We start from the raw sequence: 19837 nt of genomic DNA, 5'->3' as shown, positions 1-19837 counted from the left end.
CACTTACAGTTACCGTGCGTTTCTCTCCGCCGGGGGAACTCCGCTAGGGCAGAGATCAGCATGCTTCCGGGATCGCGGGGGCGCGTGTTCTCCTCGCTCGGCTCTGAAGGAAGGAGGAGACACGCGCTGCAGCCAGGAGGAGAAGAGAGAAGAGGAGAAGCGTGCCGGATCGCGGGATCGCGGGATCGGGTGAGTACCGGTATGTTCTTTTAATTATTTTTTAAAACTGTATTCGCCGTATAAGACGCACCCACTTTCCCCCCCCAGTTTTGGGGAAGAAAAAGTGTGTCTTATATGCCGAAAAATACGGTATATATATCTTATACTGTGTTTGATGAGCTCATGTTAAGTGTTAAGGCTATAACACATTCAGGCTATGACTGATAATTAACATGAAGAGTGTTAAAATGTTGAAAGCCCCATAAGTAGAATACTACCTATTTAAGAAATACATAATTCAGCAGGATCTATATTTAGCGCTAAACCATTACTTGTGAGGGGCAGGGGGGTGCTGCCCAGTGTGTCCGACCATAAAAATCAAATCTGCTTTCAAAGCAAAACTTCTAATGGTGTGCATGAGCTGCTCATATTCTTTTTTTTAGTAACGCAAAAGATAAAGGCAGTTTACAGTAGCAATAAATATATCTTTAATGAAAGGTGCATTTTGCTACAAGGTGCAGTTTAAAGTGCTTTGCTATAATATGTTTCTAATGGCTCCCAGATGTTATGTGTGCTACAGGAAATGCATAGTCCATTTTTAAGTAGGTTTTATTTACCTTTAAATAGACAGCTTGGGAGCCTATTATGGGGATAGAACTTGCTTTTTTTGTGCAATTGCTTTATATATGTTTAGGTTTTTACACTCTAATGTGGCCACTTTGTACAGTAACTGTAACAGGAAACGGCTAGCTCAGCAAATACACAGTTTGTCTAGGAGTGCAAATCGCCAAGTCATAATTTAAAAAGCCAATTAAGTCAAGTCACATAAATTCTAAATAATATCATTGTTCTGAGAAATAACATTTTTTTTTTAAATAGGAAATAGTAATGAGGTAATGGTCACTAAATTTACATGGCATATGAGAGTTTATTATAAATTATACTAATTAAGGATTCCCTATATTGGCAGAGAATTTTGCCTGGTATAAATGTTTCTAGAGAAAGCTTGCAATAATCACCCGTTTTATGGAGACTGGTTGTATCAGTGCACTCTGGGGAATTGCAATTTCTATCACTAGTTGGCCAAATCAAGTTCTTGTTTATTCTACGTATATACTTTTACTGAGACAGCAGAGGTGAATACGTTAACTGAATTCTCTGGATTACTTTGCCTTTGGCAACACAGAGGGAGTTCTAGACAAACAGTGCTTTTTGTGCTATATGGGTAGAGACTATATTCCTGCAGTGTACTGTCTACTGCTAAAGGTTTAATTGTAATAAAATAATAATAATAACGTTATGTACACAATACCAGCATAGCTGGCTGATGGGAATGATCACAACTCCCACGCTCATGTGAAGGAGTTATGTAATTTTATCATAGCCGATCAAGATGGCTGAAGATACCAAAAGGGACCAAGTGAAGATGCTTGCATTGAACTGAAGGGAGGTGGAAGTACAAAGATTATAAACAGGTTTATTTTAATGTAGAGTTAGTGTTTAAGTTTCCCTGTGCTTTAAAATTAATATAGTTTTTTTTAAGCAAGTCTAAAAGTGCAGACTATATCTTACTATTAAACAGATGAAAGAGAGCTCACCTAAGAATGTGAACAATCAGGCTCATCCTATCATTATTTTAGGCAAGTGTATAGAGATGAAGTCAACTTTTAAATCTTTTGTATACATGGTGATACGCAATATCTTTGTAGTCACAATAGATAGAGATATGGGTAAACTATTTCTTACCAAATCTTACCATTGTTTTGTGTACAATTTTCATAAGTTTTACTGTTTAATACAGTTTTTATTGCTACATATGGTATTATTTTTCTTTTTCTTCATACTCCTGACAATTTTTGTGAAAAAAATGATAATGGGAAAAATTGATTAAAATAAATAATATTTGCATTTTATTATGTTTGAAAATTGTATAATTCAGTAATTTGGCACTCATCTATAATCCCCATTGGAACTGGAAAGCGGTAACAGAAAAATAAGGTATTTGCAAATTTCCTGATTTGTTATTCACTATACACAATCAAGATAAAAAATGTGTTTTAGTTACGCATACAAGCTGTGAATGCTACTAATGCATAGTGAAATTCCCTAATTGCATAATCGGCATACAATAAGATAAGTCATAATGTGCGGAGCGGAGCTACTGCTATTTGTAAAATGTGGTTCTGATCAGCAGCATTATGATGTTAAGCATGTTATGATCAGGTTCATTCAGGTAGATGTCATGTACCTTTCCACTACTTGAACACTTGGTGAAGAGGAACTAAATAAAGACATAAATGTGGCAGGAAATTTCCTTTTACTGCAATTGCCTCAAACATGAAAGAAACATAGCCAGATGTGAAACCTAAACATGTTCCACAATTCACTTTATGGCATCGGAAAGCAGACCTATCACCAAATTTTTATTGTATATACTAAGTAAAAGTAATCTTTTTTGTTCCCCTAAGTTTTTTTTTAAAAAAAGGGGGGAACCCCCACCCTTTTATCTTTACCACAGCGATGATAAAGACTTAATAGAAGTGCAGAGCCTCATAGAATACCTATATCCTGTATCCCAGGAGGCTTTGAGCTGCTCTTTCTGCGCATGCCCAATCTCAGGCATGTTCAGAAGTAACTTTTCCCTACAACAATGTGGTTGGCAAATTTATTTTTTAATTTACAGGAGGATACGTCACCCAATCTGGCGCCTGAGCAGTGTGAGATCGGGTGAAGTAGACAGAATAAGATGGCAGCATTCAGCACTTCCTCTGAGCTAGGATAAAGAAGGATTCCAGGGTGGTGAAGGACCAAATTGAGTTCAGATGTGGAGGGATTGGAAATTCTGCAGAAGTAAAAATAAGTCATTTTTATTGTGCTAGTTTTTTTTTAAGTGTGTTAGCACTTTGCGCTGCAAAGGGGTTCTTTTGTAAAGCACAACAATGCACTGTAATGCTCGACTGCATTTTGATTGTTATATTTCTTGGAAGTTTTGGTGAGTTGCCAGTCCATCTATTGGAAAGGGCTAGTGTAAAAAAATGCATTCATGCACATATATTAATGCAACCCACCACAATGCTAGTATATTTTTAGGTACTTGGAGACTGGAGAGTGAGCATTTTATGAAGGGTTGCAAGTGAGATCAGCCTTACTGGTGAATATCCAACTTGGTGACTGTGATGTTGCTCTAGTCCCTTAATTTGGTGCATAGAAAGAAGGTTTGGGGAATATGTGGTTTTATTTTTAAAGTAACGTTCGGGACAATGCAAGGGGGTACAGCTTATAACATATACTAATAAAATCTTTTGGACACATGCATGGCAGAGACACAGCAATATATCTAGGGCCAGTATTCGTATAGCACAGAAGCACAAATATAACATAAAACATTGAAACTTATCATTTTATTTTAAAAAGTTATATTTAGATCAACAATGTGCATGTTAACATCTGTGAGCGAAAAAAGTAAAATTTCTTCAGCAGCGAAAGGGTTGAGTGAGTCCATGACTATTTGTATTCTGTGAATCACACAAGTTGATTCCATGTTGTTCCTGTTGTGAATGCTTGTTGCACTTTTGGCAGACAAATTAACAACTAAAGCTGTTGCAGCTGTTTGCTCATATTTTGCCTCTATGTATAAACCTGTTGTCTTAATATATGAAGTGTTATTTAGAACAGAAAAGATGACAGTAATATGGAACACTATGCATGTTTGCCCTGCTTATTTTCAATTACTGTTATTACTAGTTGTAGTAAATTTTTTAAGCGACCCTTTGACATACTAAAACATTTTACACCATGCCCACACCTGCATAAAATGAAATTGTATACTAACCTTCCTGGCCATCTATGTATATCTCATAATGGGTTTGTGAGTTTTTTTATTACCTAGTTTTACAGAACGATGACTGCAGTTGGCTGTAGCAGTGATCATTCAAGCAAGTAGCATGTGATTTGCTTTTTGAGTATATGCTTGCACTTATTATTCAGCATGGGCGCATGTGATCCCATGCACTGATCTCCTTCAAAATGGGTGCTAAGGCGTTTTGCTAAATCTTTAGGTAAATTTAATAAACTGTATTATTATTTAATACATTTATGAACCCTACTTTTCAAAGTACTGGCATATACCAGTAGGATATCCCTTAATGATTTAAGTCCAGCCAGCAAGTTAGGGGAGCTAAAATTAGGGTTTAATTATCTGGCTATATTGTGGGGGAATTGTGAAATAAATGAAATGACAAAGCAGCTAAATAAACAGTTCAAAAAGGTCCAGTTTGTTACCACTTTTATAAAAAATAGTTATTAAAATACCAACTTTTTAACACAAATTGCCATGCCACAGCTCAGCATGTAAGACAACCGACTATCACATAAAACTTGACACTATAATAAATAAATACTAATAAAAGCCAAAAAAAAATACATATTATTACAAAATAGAGTTTTTATGAAAATGAAAACAAAACATGTTACTATTGGTCCTGAAATAATTATACAGTGCTTTTTGAACTGCTAAGAACCAGTTAGTAGAATGTGAAAACAATAATTTTAAAACAAATGAATTAAAAAATACATCACTGTAAAAAACATTTTATACATTGAAGAACTAATTTTGTTCAACATTAGCTTTTTTACAAGATACAAATCATATCATTCTTTCACTTACTATGGCTTGAAAATACAGTAATAAAATAAAGTCCCTGCTAAAAACTGTGGGTTTTGAGATGCAAATGATTACATAATGTATGTGACACTTTATGCATTTGCTTAACTGGAAATGTGTCTTACATTGTTCATTTAGTGTTTTTTATTTATTTTTTGTTTTTATGTTAAGTATTTTTAAATTATTGTTTTTAAATATAACTAAAAAAAATTGTTCATAATGCAAAAAAATATTTGCAAGATTTTACGGACACAGTACATTCTGCTAGCACATTGCAAAAAAAATGGAAGAATGGAACCATCAAAAGGACAATTATTTCACTGCTGTAATGTAGCAGCAGAACAGGTTGTATAATATAATGATTAATTCTGCCTCATGACAGCCAATTTATTGAGGGCTACACATGCGCTGCTCCAGGCACAGCATGCTTTGTGATTCAAACTGTTGCTGGCTTAGTGAAAAGTATGACACATGTAAATAGGATTTCACACATGACAAGGCAGCAATATTAATGCATGGTGGATTTTATTGATGTAGTAAAGGTAGTAGTTCTAATGATCACACTTTAAGAACATTATAGCTTTCATTTCAAGCATTTTGTCCTCACTTTTTTCCTGCTTATAATTGCACACTGAACTGACAAAGCCAAAATTGCTCTGTATTCACCTAAACGTAAATGTTCTCTTTATTATTACTTTAGAATTTGAAAGAATGGCTAAAATAGCACCCAATTTGCATGAAGAATAAGAGATTTTTTTAATCGTGGTGGTAGGTTATATAAAGAATATATAATTGATGGTCAGTTCTCGAAAAGGAACAGTCTTGCTTTGGCAGTCTATATTTTTAAATGTCTGAATATTCTAACAAACCCATCATTGTAAATCGTCTAGATGCCACAATACAATGGAACACACATACAATGATAAGTTATCCAAAGTTCTACATAGTTTCCCTACCAAATAACCAAATTTATTTTATGCCATGTAGTGAATCATTAAAAACCCCAGTGTATTGCATGTTCTGTTGACCCATTAGGAAGTGAAAGGAAATCTATTTAAAGAGAAACTTTTACAGTTTTCAGATATTTAGAACAAATGATTCTGTTTGAACAGTTCTCCCTTATTCCTTTATTGATAAAAAGTCAAAATTTCAGTCACGGTGACCATGCTCATTAAGACACAAAAAAAGAAACTGAATCTTTCAAGCAGGGGCACAGACAGACTTTGCAAAGGTCAAATAATTCATGAGCAGATTTCATCCTAGAAGAAAATTCACTATCTGAACTGAAAAGTTACAGTTACTTCTTCTACACTATAGTCGGAAATGTGGGCAGTCCAAAATCTAAGATGGGCAAATGTGCCCGGGTACAATTCATTCTGGGTTTGGCTAACTTCAAGGATTGCAGTCTGGCCTTGGAACTTGTTTTAATCAGACTAATGATGCCATCTCTAGCCAACCACCTTGGCCAAAAGAAAGTTTACCATGCCTGCTATAAACTACATTTTAGACCCCCTAAATTTGTTTCTGCTAACTGTGTATGTTCTTACTAGTATACCGTAACCTCTGACACTACCAATCAAAGAGAGTCCTTATAAAGAGGCAACTGATTTGTTGGCGGGCAGTGCCATGTGTGGCCCTAACCCCTGATGACCAGCAACCAATGAAATGCTCAACACGATCCTCACTGATAAATCGCTTACAACCACTTTTTTATTGCCCACTGTGTAGATTAATTTTTTAATGTGTGCAAAAAAAAAAAAAAAAAAATCAAATGTGGCACCGATAACATTGAAGGCTAAAAAGATGATTTTGTTTAACTGTATTTAGTAAATGCTTTATATGGGATAGATACATCGCAAAATAAGACATGTAAAAAAAAACAACAAAAAAGAAATATGTTATCAGTGCAGATAGCATTTTATTGCACATCTCAAAGAACAAGCCCACATGTGAGTTGGTGTACTGAGTACAACTTCTAATGACTTTCTTATATAAATACAACACGCATAGATAACATTTATATGCATTTTTTGTTTGATTCAGGTTAGTGGTAAACATAGAAATAGCATGCTTAGTGCACACAGCAAACAGCCATGGTGAACCTGGAGAGGGTTTGCTGTTCTCTCTTTTAAGAAAACCTCTTGGTTATGCAATCAGTTATGTAGGAGATTCTGCAGTCACTGTGTGCATGAAATGTATTGATTGCATAAGTATCAGTTCCAAGTGGCTAAATAAATTGTGAATTGGCAATTTATATGGAAATGTATATGTGTATTAAACATATTTGCGTATTGAACACAAGTTGAATGTTGCAAGTTTTTGAGCATTGCCACCCTTTTCCAAGATTTGACCTGTAGTGAAACCTAAGCCATCTAGGTGGTTGAGGAGGGTGGAATACTTGTCAATTGCCAATAATGATAAGCAAACTCAACTAAGTGCCATTCAGTACAGCTTGCTTGCAGGAAACTCATGTTGGCAACCTTTAGAATGAGCTCTCCCTCTCCAGTTACCACCATCTACTTAACCACCATGCTTCTCATCTACCCAAAGGCATTACATTATCCCTGGCACTTGGCTCTATTCTTGGCATCATACGGGGGCTAGAATAGGCCATCAGTCTACACTATACCATACATGTACACTACTAGGAACAGGAACAAGAGGCTTTTCTGTTGACAGAGACTTTGGATGTTCCAACACAAATGTCTGCCACCAAAAACCCTACCTGATAGCAATTCTTTATTCTCTGAGTTACACTAAGGACTCTATTTTTAAAACAGGGAATCTGACATTGCCTCAAACATTCTCTGATGGGAATAAATTACTGCCATTGAAACACATAGACATGGAAAATTCCCACCAGGGGATGTTTGAGGGAATGACAGATTCCCTGTTTTAAAAAAAAAGAGCCCTAAGTGTTATAGTTTTACACTGGAACAATTATAGAGAATAGTAGTAGGCAAATACAGGTAATTGCTATTGGATGCTATTCTGCAGTACCAGTTACTCTATATTGCCACAAATACATTTTTTTGCGAGTATTAAAGCCTCACCTGAGTAAAATAGGGGTCTGGTATTCACTATACATGTAGCTGAGCTGTCTATAATATTTTTTCTGTTTTGAAATTACATTCATAGCTTTAACTCCATTGACATTAGACTCCACAATCTTTGTGAGTTGGCTTCCATATCCCGAAGATTATTATTAAGTGGAATCCCATAGCTCAAGATTTACCATGTTTATTATGGGTAATATTTTCCTCGTGTATTCTCCTGACAGATAGTTGATCATTTCTGCCATTCCAGGAATCATTTTTCAAGTGCATTGTCTTTCATTCTGTGAACTTGTGGTGAACTGAATAATGCTTAGTTCACTTCTGTGAGTGGCAACTGATGTGTTTTTATTTTATTTGTTATACTTTGTCATCCACTTGCAGGACTTTACTTTGTATAGATATCAAATACATTTTATGTAATAAAATTAGGTGAATTTAGGTAAAACCTTTTCATATTTATATGTTGTCTTGTTAACCTCTTTTTTTGCTCAGAGGCAAAGTTACTTTAATGAGGTGATTCTTACGCTTTTTTAACAAAAAAAATAATTTGGTGCCCAAATGTTGCCCATATTTTTTGTTAACAGGTAGACAAAAAAGTGCTAAAAAATAGTTTACACCATTAGTTACCCTGTTGCTGCAATGAATTATAAAAATATTACATAATGAACTAATAAATTACTAGCAGCCTGTTAAAGAGGTTTAATAACTTTAATATATTCAAATCTTAACATAAGATTTATGGATATATCTGATACTGAATAATTCTGGATGTATTAGATACAAAGTCCCCACTAGGTACAGCGGTTCCTCTTGTCTTCTGCTCTATCACTGCAGGGCACAGTGGCATTCAGCAGGAAGACTAACACACAGCTTTTTTGAAACCTTCCTATCATAGAAGAACCCTTGAAATAAATGTCAGGTCCTCTGGAAACCCCTGCTATAATTACTATATACATAACTCACAAAACATTGGCATGGTAGTGTAAGGCCTTGGTCCAGCAACAGTACTCAACAGACACCAGTCCCTTAAACTAACACCGCACTCCTCCTCACCTATAGCAAGCCCTCTCTCAGCCTCAGGAGACTAGTTTGCCCCCAGGACTAATTTCACAAGGGATGGTGCCAGGAGCCCACATATATGAGTCCATCAAAGACAAGTCCAGAATACAAAGCCAGAGGTCATACACCGATAATCTGTCCACCAGAAGAAGTACACAAGGGCAACACACAAGCAGAGTTGGGGTCACAGGCAAAAGGTCAGTCCAGGATGTGTACAAACAATAGGTCAAGAAAAGGCACGGTCGGCAACAGTAAATAACATGAAACTCCAGCACAGATTAGCCCAGCTAAACGCTACAACAGACACTGTGAGCTGAGAGGCTTTAAAGTCCCAGCAGCCAATGGCAGAGCAGGATAGGAACAGGAACTAATCTGCCTTTTAAAAATCCCCTGCACCTGTGCACAGCCTCACAGTGGGTGCTGGGGATGCCGATAAAATACATCAGGCTGCACTGCTAAAGGGAAGCAGAAGCTGCTGCCATTTCTTAGTTCCCCTTGCTGCAGCAAATTGTTGGATAGAATAAACAGAGTTTTATACTGCGATGGTGCACAGCTCGGGATCCCTAGACATATAAGCATCTCCTAACAGATGATCAATAGAAGGAATGCTTCTTACATTACTTTCCAGTGGGAAGAATGTCACCCTTACAGATACCAAAAAGATCATCAGTGTCATTGATCAAGGAACCCCCGGCAACCTCTGGAAGAATCCTAAATTTCCATGGAATCCTGGTTGTGGAGCACTGCTTTAAAGTGTGTAGGATTTAATTAAAGTGGACCTAAACTAAGGCAATGTTTCCTTTAAACAGTCTGAGACACATTTGCTGTTAATAATAAGCCAATTTTAGTAGCTTTGTATAGCTGTTCCTTTATTTAGACCAACTTTTTTCTATGAGAACCAGTACTTCATGTTCCAAGGTGCTGCCTTTTGATGACATTAATACTGTAAGCCAGTAATGAGAAGCAGTAGTGGGCAGAGTGTTACATTGCTGATAGGTTTTTGCCACCTGGACAAAAGGTGCCTAAGCGCTGGAACGGTGGAAGTGCTCCTCTGTTTCTACTTAAGAATGACATGCTAAAGGTGCAATTTTTACCGATTTGTCACATTAAAGGGTGCTAAGGATTCTGTTAAACAAATAAATGTTATATTTTCAAAGCTAATCCTTCATTCGACTAAATGATTTGGGAATGTTTAATTTATTAAAATGTGTGAATAATCACTTCAATTGCCTAATCATGTGAAAATAATTTCTTGTTTACTTGCAGTATTTGATTTGCAAATGATGGGATATGTAAGGCATATATTAACACAATGTATTGTATGAACGTCTTCAAACAAATTAGTAAATCAGCCTCCTTAAGTACAGCTCCTCTTTAAAGAGGGCCTGATAGTTACTTTAAATTCTCAGCTTTCCTATTCAACTGCTAATAAAATATAACAGCAAGATTTAGCTCATGGAGTCTGAGAGTGGCCAATCTGATATCTCATAAAGGGTCATTTCAGACCTGCATTTGACCGCAGAGTAGTGCAGGTTCAACAATGCTCCAGTGAGTGGCTGGAAAACCATTTTCTGCATTTGTTTGCATGCAGTTGTGGTGGAGTTGCATCCAGTGGTAGAAGCAGCCAACAGTGGGGCCATGTGCAGGGCTGACATGGGGCCCTACTTTAGAAAATAATTGTTGGGGGAAAGTTGCGTACATATTATTTTTTACACTAGTTCAACTTTTTGTGTGAATCTTATGAATCAGGATGCACCTTTTAGTGGTCTTCTGTCTGCCACTATATTGTTTTTGAATTTAAAATCAATTCAAAAATGGAATATGAAACAAAAAGGACCATAAATGATCAGTAGCAAATATGCTAAACCAAATGCAAATATGTTAGGTAAGTTGCAATAGCAACATAAGTAGCAAATGAATAAGTCACATTGGCAGATCAACTTTCCAATTTTCCCTTTCACTGTTTTTTTTATAAATTTTAATAAAAAGAAAACATTTTCTGGGATTTTCTGAATAATTAATATGCCAGCCAGACAGTAAATTCAATTACAGTTATATTTTTTTATTAAAAAAATTACACATTGCATTATAATGTTTACACTCATAGTTGATTCATTTAGGACATGGGTCACTTCTACCAGAATAAATTCAAATATTTTCATACCTTTCTCTCTGATCATTCAGCAAGATGAAGATGCTTCTGTTTCATAAACCCTTTTCAATGTATGGTAAGTTTTACATTGCATTTCACAACACATTTAAAACTGCATTTTACTTTTTCAGATTATAGATTGATTTGCACGTATTTGCAACATTTATGTGCGCTGATGCATTATATAAATGCTTTATTCTTAACTGAAAAGGGAGAGAGGGAAGGACAGCAGAAGACCAAATTGATTCTTAGAAGTAACAATGGTGTGGCAAATTTATATTATTATTATATTTTTTTTTAATTTTTATTCCCCTTTACCAAATAAGCATATAAAACAAATTTGTTTATTAACTTAAGCATAAACACTTAAAACGATGCTGACTTTTTTTTTTAACACAGTAGCAGCTATCGTTATGTGCACTATTTCCTTCGCATATAAGAAACATTTATTTTTATAACTCCTGTTTAGATGAAGGCCCAAACCTTAAGGCCGCCTACCTGAAAAAAGAAAAGGCTTCCAGTTTTGTAATAGTTTATGTACTTGGATATCTTCATCCCCATCTTTTATGGGAACAGACATATGGCAGAGAGACCTGCAGAACGGTTCTTCCTTTCCCGGTAATAGAGTTCCTGTGCACATGGCACCATACACAGATGGATAACATAGCAGATACAAATAACAAAGTGCATGGCCAAATGTTCTTCACAAATGTACTTCTCATCCTTATGTTTCTTTCTATTTTTTCCCAAAAAAATCAGTATTGATAAAATATACTGTATAACGACTGCTATAATTCTGCATTTATAGTTTTTTAATCTATTCTATTAAAAATGTTGCTGGCTAGAACTTTTGGGTGAATGAAAGTTGTTGTTAGAGATCTATCTGACATGTATACATGGCCAGGAGTTAAGATTCACTGGAATCATTCATCATCGAGTGGAGGTTCACTCATTTTTTGTAAATCAGCTTCACTGTTACCATATTAAAAACTGCTTATGAATTTAGTCACAAGTAAAAAAGTTGTGCCTTCCAGGGATCCTAATCTAAAAAAGGGACTAAAACAGAATTGCCTTTAAGAGGTTGGATATTTACCAGTTAGGCTGGGCTCCCACTTTACTATTAGGCAGCTCATTCAAATAAATTGTCTGAAAACAGACCAAAATGTCCACTATAAAATGACATCATAACAAATGAATGAAAAAGCAATGTAGTATGTCCTCAGCAATATGGACATGGACAGTGCTTGGAAGAAAACTCAACTATTAATGTCTTTAGCGGTAGATTCAGACACCATCAGCTAGAAGACCGATACATGCAATCTACATGCAATATGTTAATGAGCTTACCAACGGTATTGATTTTGTCACTGACTTTAAAGTCCCTTCACTACTGACCAGCTATGTAAAAGGGCCCTTTTCTGCTGACTACCAATGTAATGGGCATTTTAAATTATGTTCAGGATTCAGTGAATAGACAACTCAAAAAGGCCTTATATTGAAAACCTGCAACAACATTAACATTAGAATCTGTAGAATGATTGGACTATTTTTTTCATTTATACATATTTACACATTTAAATGTGCTATTGCATGGGGACTTTATGCATCCCCTTAAGAGATGCAAGGTGTTTTAGGACAGGCTACAAATGTTACTTGGTAAAAAATGAACACATTGCTAAAACCAAAACATTGCCGGTCCTGTAAAGGGGTAAAAGACGTCATGAATTCGTTACAAGAATTTATCTCATTGGATTTTATTTTTATTTGTTTTAGATATGGACCCTATTTGGCAGAAGACAAGCTTTTGATGGAATTTCGCTAAAATGCCTTGTTCAAGTTTTCCTACAGTTAATCTGGAAAAGGAATCCCATCTATTTAAACGTAATTTTACAAAACAATTTTCACAAAAAAGCTGCCAAGTACTACAATTCATGTTTTTTCCCAACTCTTTAGGAAAATTGTTACAACCTGTGTTTTGACATGGTTCAAATCTCATGTCTGCTACTATTAGAGTTTACAAGTAAATACAATATTTTGTCATCCTAAATTGGAAAATGTTAAAGTACTCTGATACTATTTAGAAATTCTATTCTAAATGCTAATAATTTATGTTATTAGTTTACTATATGCAACAAAATATAAAAACAAAGCATAAAAGATGTACTACCTGGACACATTTTTACATTCTTTCTCCAGCAACATTCATTATGACAAGCCTGACTGCTCTATGTTGCAGAAGGTAAAATTGAGTATAAATAAATTAAGGTACTAGGTGAACCCTGTAACAGGGTGGGAGTGTCGGAAGAGTTTAAGAATAATATTAAACAATAAAAGTTAATTAAAAGTTATGTATACTTCTTTTTATTGGATGCCTGCAATGGTCAGAAGGTAATATGGAAGGTATGGGGCTAGATTCACACATTTGGAGGCTATAAACATAGAAAATCTAGTGCTTTAAACTCTGCCTATCATCATAAACTACACCTGAGCCATCACACTGAGAAAAACATTTTAAGGTAAAAATTTATGGTGATACATATGTAATGTACAAAGATTATAAAGTTAAGTAAATCACAAGTATACTTATATAATGACCAATGATTGCCATCCTCGTTATCATTAGATATACTATTGGATACATATTCCACTCAAAGCAGTAATTTTTATCCCTCCACTCCTCCCAATCTAGAAATTTTCAATACATAACAGAAATCCCTCATCAACTTTTAACCCTAGTAAGTCCCCCCATCCCTAAAAAACTGCCAGCACTGTGACCAATATTTACAAAAGCAATGAAACAACTGTCCATTGACACTAATGCTGAGAGCCAGATTGGAATTACTTACCTCTCCCTCTTGTTCTTCTTTTTATGATTTTATTTTACCTGTTTATATTACAAAAATGCACTCAGCTTATAATTGCTGTTGTAGGCTGACAACACACAGCGTCTTTTGTAGACTGAGTGTTGTCAGCCCTGCCCAGTTTTCTTTTGCCATAATACTTAGACCCACCTAGTCTCCTAACTTCACAATATAAAAGCCTATAATTCTATGGTACCAAAATAAGGACTGGGAAGGATAATTACAAATCACAGAAAGAATGCAGAGGGCACAGAACCACTTGAAAGAACCAGAAACACATATACATGTGTTTTTAATTACAGTAATTGTTTACCATCAGTTAATGGTGAAAGTCAAGTGTTAATATTAGCTAAGTATTAGGTATATTTTCTTTATATTTTGCATATTTTGAATTGCTCAGTTTTCTTAAGGGTTTACTTCAGATTTAAGACAAATGAGACTGGAATGGATGTGTCAAGAGGACAGTGTCAGCACATTGCTCTTCTTGAGCCCTGGAGGTAAATAAGGCGTAATGTGCTAATTAACAATGAATTTTCAGAGAAGCCCATTAAACCTCGGTTATGACTACTATTGTGGCTGTATATTATCACTTGAAATGTGCTACATGTGAGTAATAGTCCAAGAGGAATACATAGTTTTTATTGTATACTAGTAGTTTTAGCAGATAAATTCTATTAACAATAAAAGACAATACAGTTATAAAGAAGTAAACCGTGGCAAATAGAAACAACATGAAACTATGTCAGGATCAGAACTTTATTGGTCCCGGATGAACAAAGGTGATCATAGGGGTGCTTCTGCTCCATAACAATCACCAACCAATAGGAGTGCTCATCAATATTTACCTTGACAATGTGCTTACAAACCTAATATATATAATAATTTATGAACTCAATTACTGCAAGTATTGTGCTGTAAGCCCAGGCAGAGTTCTTGCTAACCTCCTAACTCACACAGTAGGCTGCAGCAGCTAATGCCTGTACTGCTAACCAGAAAGAATGGTAAATACCTCATTTATATAAAAAAAGAAGAACAAGGACAAAAAAACGGGTGCTTCCCTATTGTTAATGTGCATTTTTGGGGTAAAGCTAATTTGGACTGGTATCGGGACTTACTTGACCACTATTAGGGTGGCTCTACATTGTTAGGTTGACAGGTTATGGTTGATGATACATTTACCCTTCTTTAAACAAACTGTATGCCACTAAGAGGCACTGAGATATTCTAGCTAACTTAACTGGTGGATGCTACCACAACACATACTGTAAAATCTCTATTTCCTTTCTACATTAATATGAAACCTAATTAGTTATTGGTCACAAAAAAAATCAGTTATACAATACCAATAAGCCAAACATGATAGACATCATACTTTTTTAACCTTATTAACTATGTTATATTGATGACTTCCAACAGTCATGTTTATTTTTATTAGATAGTGTATAGCCTTATACCATACCAAGTTGACTTCTGAACATCAAAAAATGAATGAAAATGTGACCTTAAATTGGATAATGTTTTAATACTGCAATCCCCATGACTATAGATTATATTTGCAATTTTGGGTACATGGCAAAACACAGCCTTGAAAAAGAGGCATTCTTATTTTGGTTCAACCATTTGAATTGTTGTATGGCATATCATGGAGATTATTTTTAGGGTGAGTGAGTTGGACCAGAGTGAAGTTCAGTGGCCACAGTGGAGTGTATTGAGTTAACCCAAGGTTGTCAGAAAGAAGCTTTTGTAGCTGAGTGGTGGTGTACCTGTTCCAATTTTTGACAGTACCATTCATCAACATGGACTTAGCTGCCTTGGAGAACAGAGTAATGAATCTGTATTACTGTATATTGTTGTATATATATATATATATATATAATATTTACTTTGCAAGGAACGTTTTTGCCAGCAAGCACTCTGTTACTGAACTAACTTCTATTAAAAATGTATACTGTTAAGTCAATAAGCCTGATAAGTCAATAAGTAGACTAGCATGGGTGATCCAGCAAACCTGAAATGCACTTCTTAGCTGGCAAATGTTTTCGATCCTGGATCAAATCTATTCCAGGTTTGCTGGATCACCCAGGTTCTCCCATAATAATCTATTTGTCACAACACAGGGAATTATATGTAGGTATATCGAGGCTTCCTCACTTTTACTTTTCTGCTTATTAAAAAAGAAATATAGAACCAGTTGGAATTGCCAAAGGTGGCTTCACAACAAAACAGATCCATTTCAAAAGTACAAATGTAATAAATCCTTTGCAATGGTCTGAGATTTACTATAGAAGGAAAAAAACTACTATTGTTACCAAAGATTTAACCATACTATGTACCTGCTTTGGAAGGATTTCATAACACTGTCTCCATATTCTACAGTATTTTGCAGGGGACATTTACCCCTTAATGCTGATCCTTGCTTTGAATTTACACAGTTTAGGTGGGAGCCATTTAACTTAGTGGTATGTTTTTGGAAAGTAAGTGGTAAGTAGGGATGAGTGAGAAAGCCTCCGGCATTCTCGCCAAAATTTCCTCAAACTTCCAATGGTTCTGCGAAATTTCGGCAAAGCGATTTAGCGAAACCATCGGAGAAGAAAATTAAAACAGGAGGATTCCTAAAGATGCATTTAGCCCTGGGAATCCACCTGTTTAGGATCCCCAGGGCACTAGAGGTTAAGTAACCTTTAGTGCCCTGGGGATCGCACACTCTTCTCAATGAATGCAGCCACAGCTGCAATCATTGAGAAGATGCCCGGCAAAGGAGAACCTCTTGACATTGTAATATAAGTATCTCTTACAAATGATACATTTGTTACAGAACGGTATGTATCATTTGTAAGAGATACTTATATTACAATGTCAGGAGGTTCTCCCATGCTGGGTATCTTCTCAATGATTGCAGCTGTGGCTGCATTCTTTGGGAAGAGTGTGCGATCCCCGGGGCACTAAAGATGAATTAACCTCTAGTGCCCTGGGGATCGCAGAGGATTTCCAGGTATGCATGATGCAGTGCTGGAAATCCTCCGGTTCAGCGAGAGTTTGACCTTAATGCATTTGAATAGCACAGGCAGAGTTGACAAGATTGGGTGTAGCTGGTATGTAATACCCTATATTTGTGCTCTTGGGCAAATTACTAATGCCACCCAGAACTAAAATGTGGGTTGATAAATATACCAGGTTTCATTTATTGTAGGCCTTTCTATAGATTGATATGGTAGTTGTAAAGGCTCCCTATAGCCTCTGTTCCCGTTACATTGACTTATCCTTACATGTTGGTTCAACTATAACCCCAAAACTCCACATCACAACAAACTGAGAGTATAAGAGAGCAATGGTGTAAATATTCCGTTTTTAGAGATGGTAAAAATCAAACTCATTTTTAGATGGTGGAAAATGAAACTCATTTTTAGCTACATTTACCAAATACAGATAATTTTAAGATATGTAGAACAATAATAAAATGGGCGAATCTGCAATGCTCCTATTATGTGTTTGTTATTGCTGAATAAGTAAATATGCAAACAAACTAAATATGTATGTCATGCTTCTGACTTTTTTTTAGCACATAATTTATTACTAGATGTCACATATGTTACTCTTCTGTTACATTGCACAACTGTAAGATCTTGTTTGTTGCCTACATCTACAAGGAACAAGGGTGTCACTTTGCTTATCAATGAATTTACCTTGTCTATACATCACAGCTTTTGACAAGAATCTACTCACTGAGAAACACTGATAAATCTCAAGGCAGCCCAACTAGTATTTACAGCTGCATTCTGAGTCACAAATTGGATTCTAACAACCTCTTGTGGATTTATACCACTACATCTGACAAATGACAAGCATGAACCAGCGGCTCAACTTATCTACCAATTTGGCTGCGTTAAACTACTCAACACCTACTACCTATCTATCAACCAGATCACAAACTTTGTAAAAATCTTATTTATCGCTTATTTCTTTACCATGTTCTTTGTATTTCAAATATGGCTCTTAACAGAATATATATATTTACACAAAGCAAATAGGAAACAAGTTTGTTTTGACATTTGTTACAGTGATTGATTTTTTTTTTACTAGCAATTGCAATGTTTCTGATGATCACACCACTCCGCTAGCTTATATTGATCTTCTAGCGTTCATTTCCTCAGATATGTGGTGTTCTGGCAGAAATATCATCTTTAACACCAGTGAGTGATTTTGTATCCTGTGCAATTGCCTCCAGAATACAGCTATATGAACTCTGCCTGCAATAAATCACTCTTATAATTATCAAGTGAAGAAAGCATTCTTAAAACAAGTGACAGATTTTTGGCAACTGAAATCCTTTTCTCCATTTCTTAGAAAAGGAACCTATAAAATCAATTGTCTGATTTATGTGTAATCTTTAAGGAGCACACATAGAGAGTGCAAACACATACATATATATTTCAATTCAATGACGGCTGATGTCTCAATAGTGCTTTCTGTGATACTGTGTTTCTGAATTGGTTTGCATGAATAATTCTATGTGCTTTGTAATAATTATTAGAGCAGTCAATCAAAATAGTATGGGTCATAAAACACAAGAGGGCATCCACGCTACACATAATATATATAAAATATAACAATGTATATATAGAAAAATAATAACTCCATACACACAAGGGAATTCTAAGATGAATCTATTGACTGTAAAAGCTTGTTTCATTAAAAAGCTATGGGAATGCTGACATACAGAAGACAACAAGCAATGTTCACATTTCTTATTGTCTTATTATTGCATGCCTATACCACTGGGAATCAACCACATTCCTTATTCAGTATCCAAAAACAAACCATACAAATATAAATATTCTTTATATATGTATCATATCTACAAGATGGAATCTTTTATTTAGCAATTATGTCAATAACACTTTATGAATTATTTAATCAAAGTATAAAGAACATAGTTCATTAAATGAATATTTTTGAAACAATGTATACGGGACATAATATTATATATATATATATATATATATATATATATATATATATATAAGCCATGATTGAGAAATATTATTTCATTCAATATGTCAAACAGGGAAATTTTTTTTTTTTAATAATTGCCTTTAATATCTGCTAAATATATCCCAAAGAGGTTAAAGATAGCATGTAAGCAACAAGAAAACAAGCTGTCATAAAACTTTCTTTCTATTAAGCTGTTAGAACATTCAGGTGGGGGAGACAAACTGCAATATTAGTGTAGGCAATACCTGGAAATTCTCTGGGTCAACATGTCAAACTTGCACTTGTGTCGGTGATGATGTACGTTTGCGGAGATGCGTTGGCTCTTTTCAATCTTCACTGGGACGGTCCAACTTACAAGGTCTTCCAGTCAGCACCAGGGTCAGCGCCTGCTAAAAAGAGTTGGGAGGGGCAGTGCAAATGCTACCTGACCCATACCTATACTCTATCACTGCCTTCCTGGTACTTTAATGGGCAAGGTGGCAATGTGCAGAATGACAATGAAATAAATAATTCATGAAAATGGGAGGAAAGAAAAGAAAACGTTAAACAGGCTCATGCACACAAAACAGCTCACAGCTACTGTAGAAGGAAGACTGAGCAGTAGAGAAGGGGACTGTCTGCTATTGCTGATTTCAGTCTGTTCATTGTACCTCAGCATCCTCTCCTCCTCTGCTGCTCTCTCCTCCTTCTGTCAAGAGTCCATGCAGAGGGGGAAGGGAGTTGCTGGATTCAACACTGCAGCTCTGTTTGGCTGACTGGTAATGACAGACACTTTTTTTGTGTCTAGTCTATTCTTGCCAGAAGGCAGGGGGCCTTGGGAGAAAGAGTTGTGCTTTTTGTTAGGGTCTAGCTTAGTATTTGCACTCTATGTTTCTGCAATGAGTCAGTAAAAATG

At 35.6% G+C, this 19837-nt stretch overlaps 1 protein-coding gene across 1 annotated transcript in view; it reads right to left on the bottom strand.

The window, feature by feature from the left end:
- Positions 1–19602, bottom strand: part of LOC140326814 (bifunctional heparan sulfate N-deacetylase/N-sulfotransferase 3-like) — a 108489-nt gene extending 88887 nt beyond the window's left edge. Inside the window, exon 1 of the mRNA XM_072405766.1 lies at positions 19188–19602. The gene's annotated coding sequence lies outside the window, so the exon portion shown is untranslated. The remainder of the gene's footprint in view (positions 1–19187) is intronic.
- Between the last annotated feature and the right edge of the window lie 235 nt (positions 19603–19837).

This window comes from Pyxicephalus adspersus, chromosome 3 (assembly GCF_032062135.1).
Source record: "Pyxicephalus adspersus chromosome 3, UCB_Pads_2.0, whole genome shotgun sequence".
NCBI classification, from domain to species: Eukaryota; Metazoa; Chordata; class Amphibia; order Anura; family Pyxicephalidae; genus Pyxicephalus; species Pyxicephalus adspersus.
This window is presented reverse-complemented; position numbering and strand designations above follow the sequence as displayed.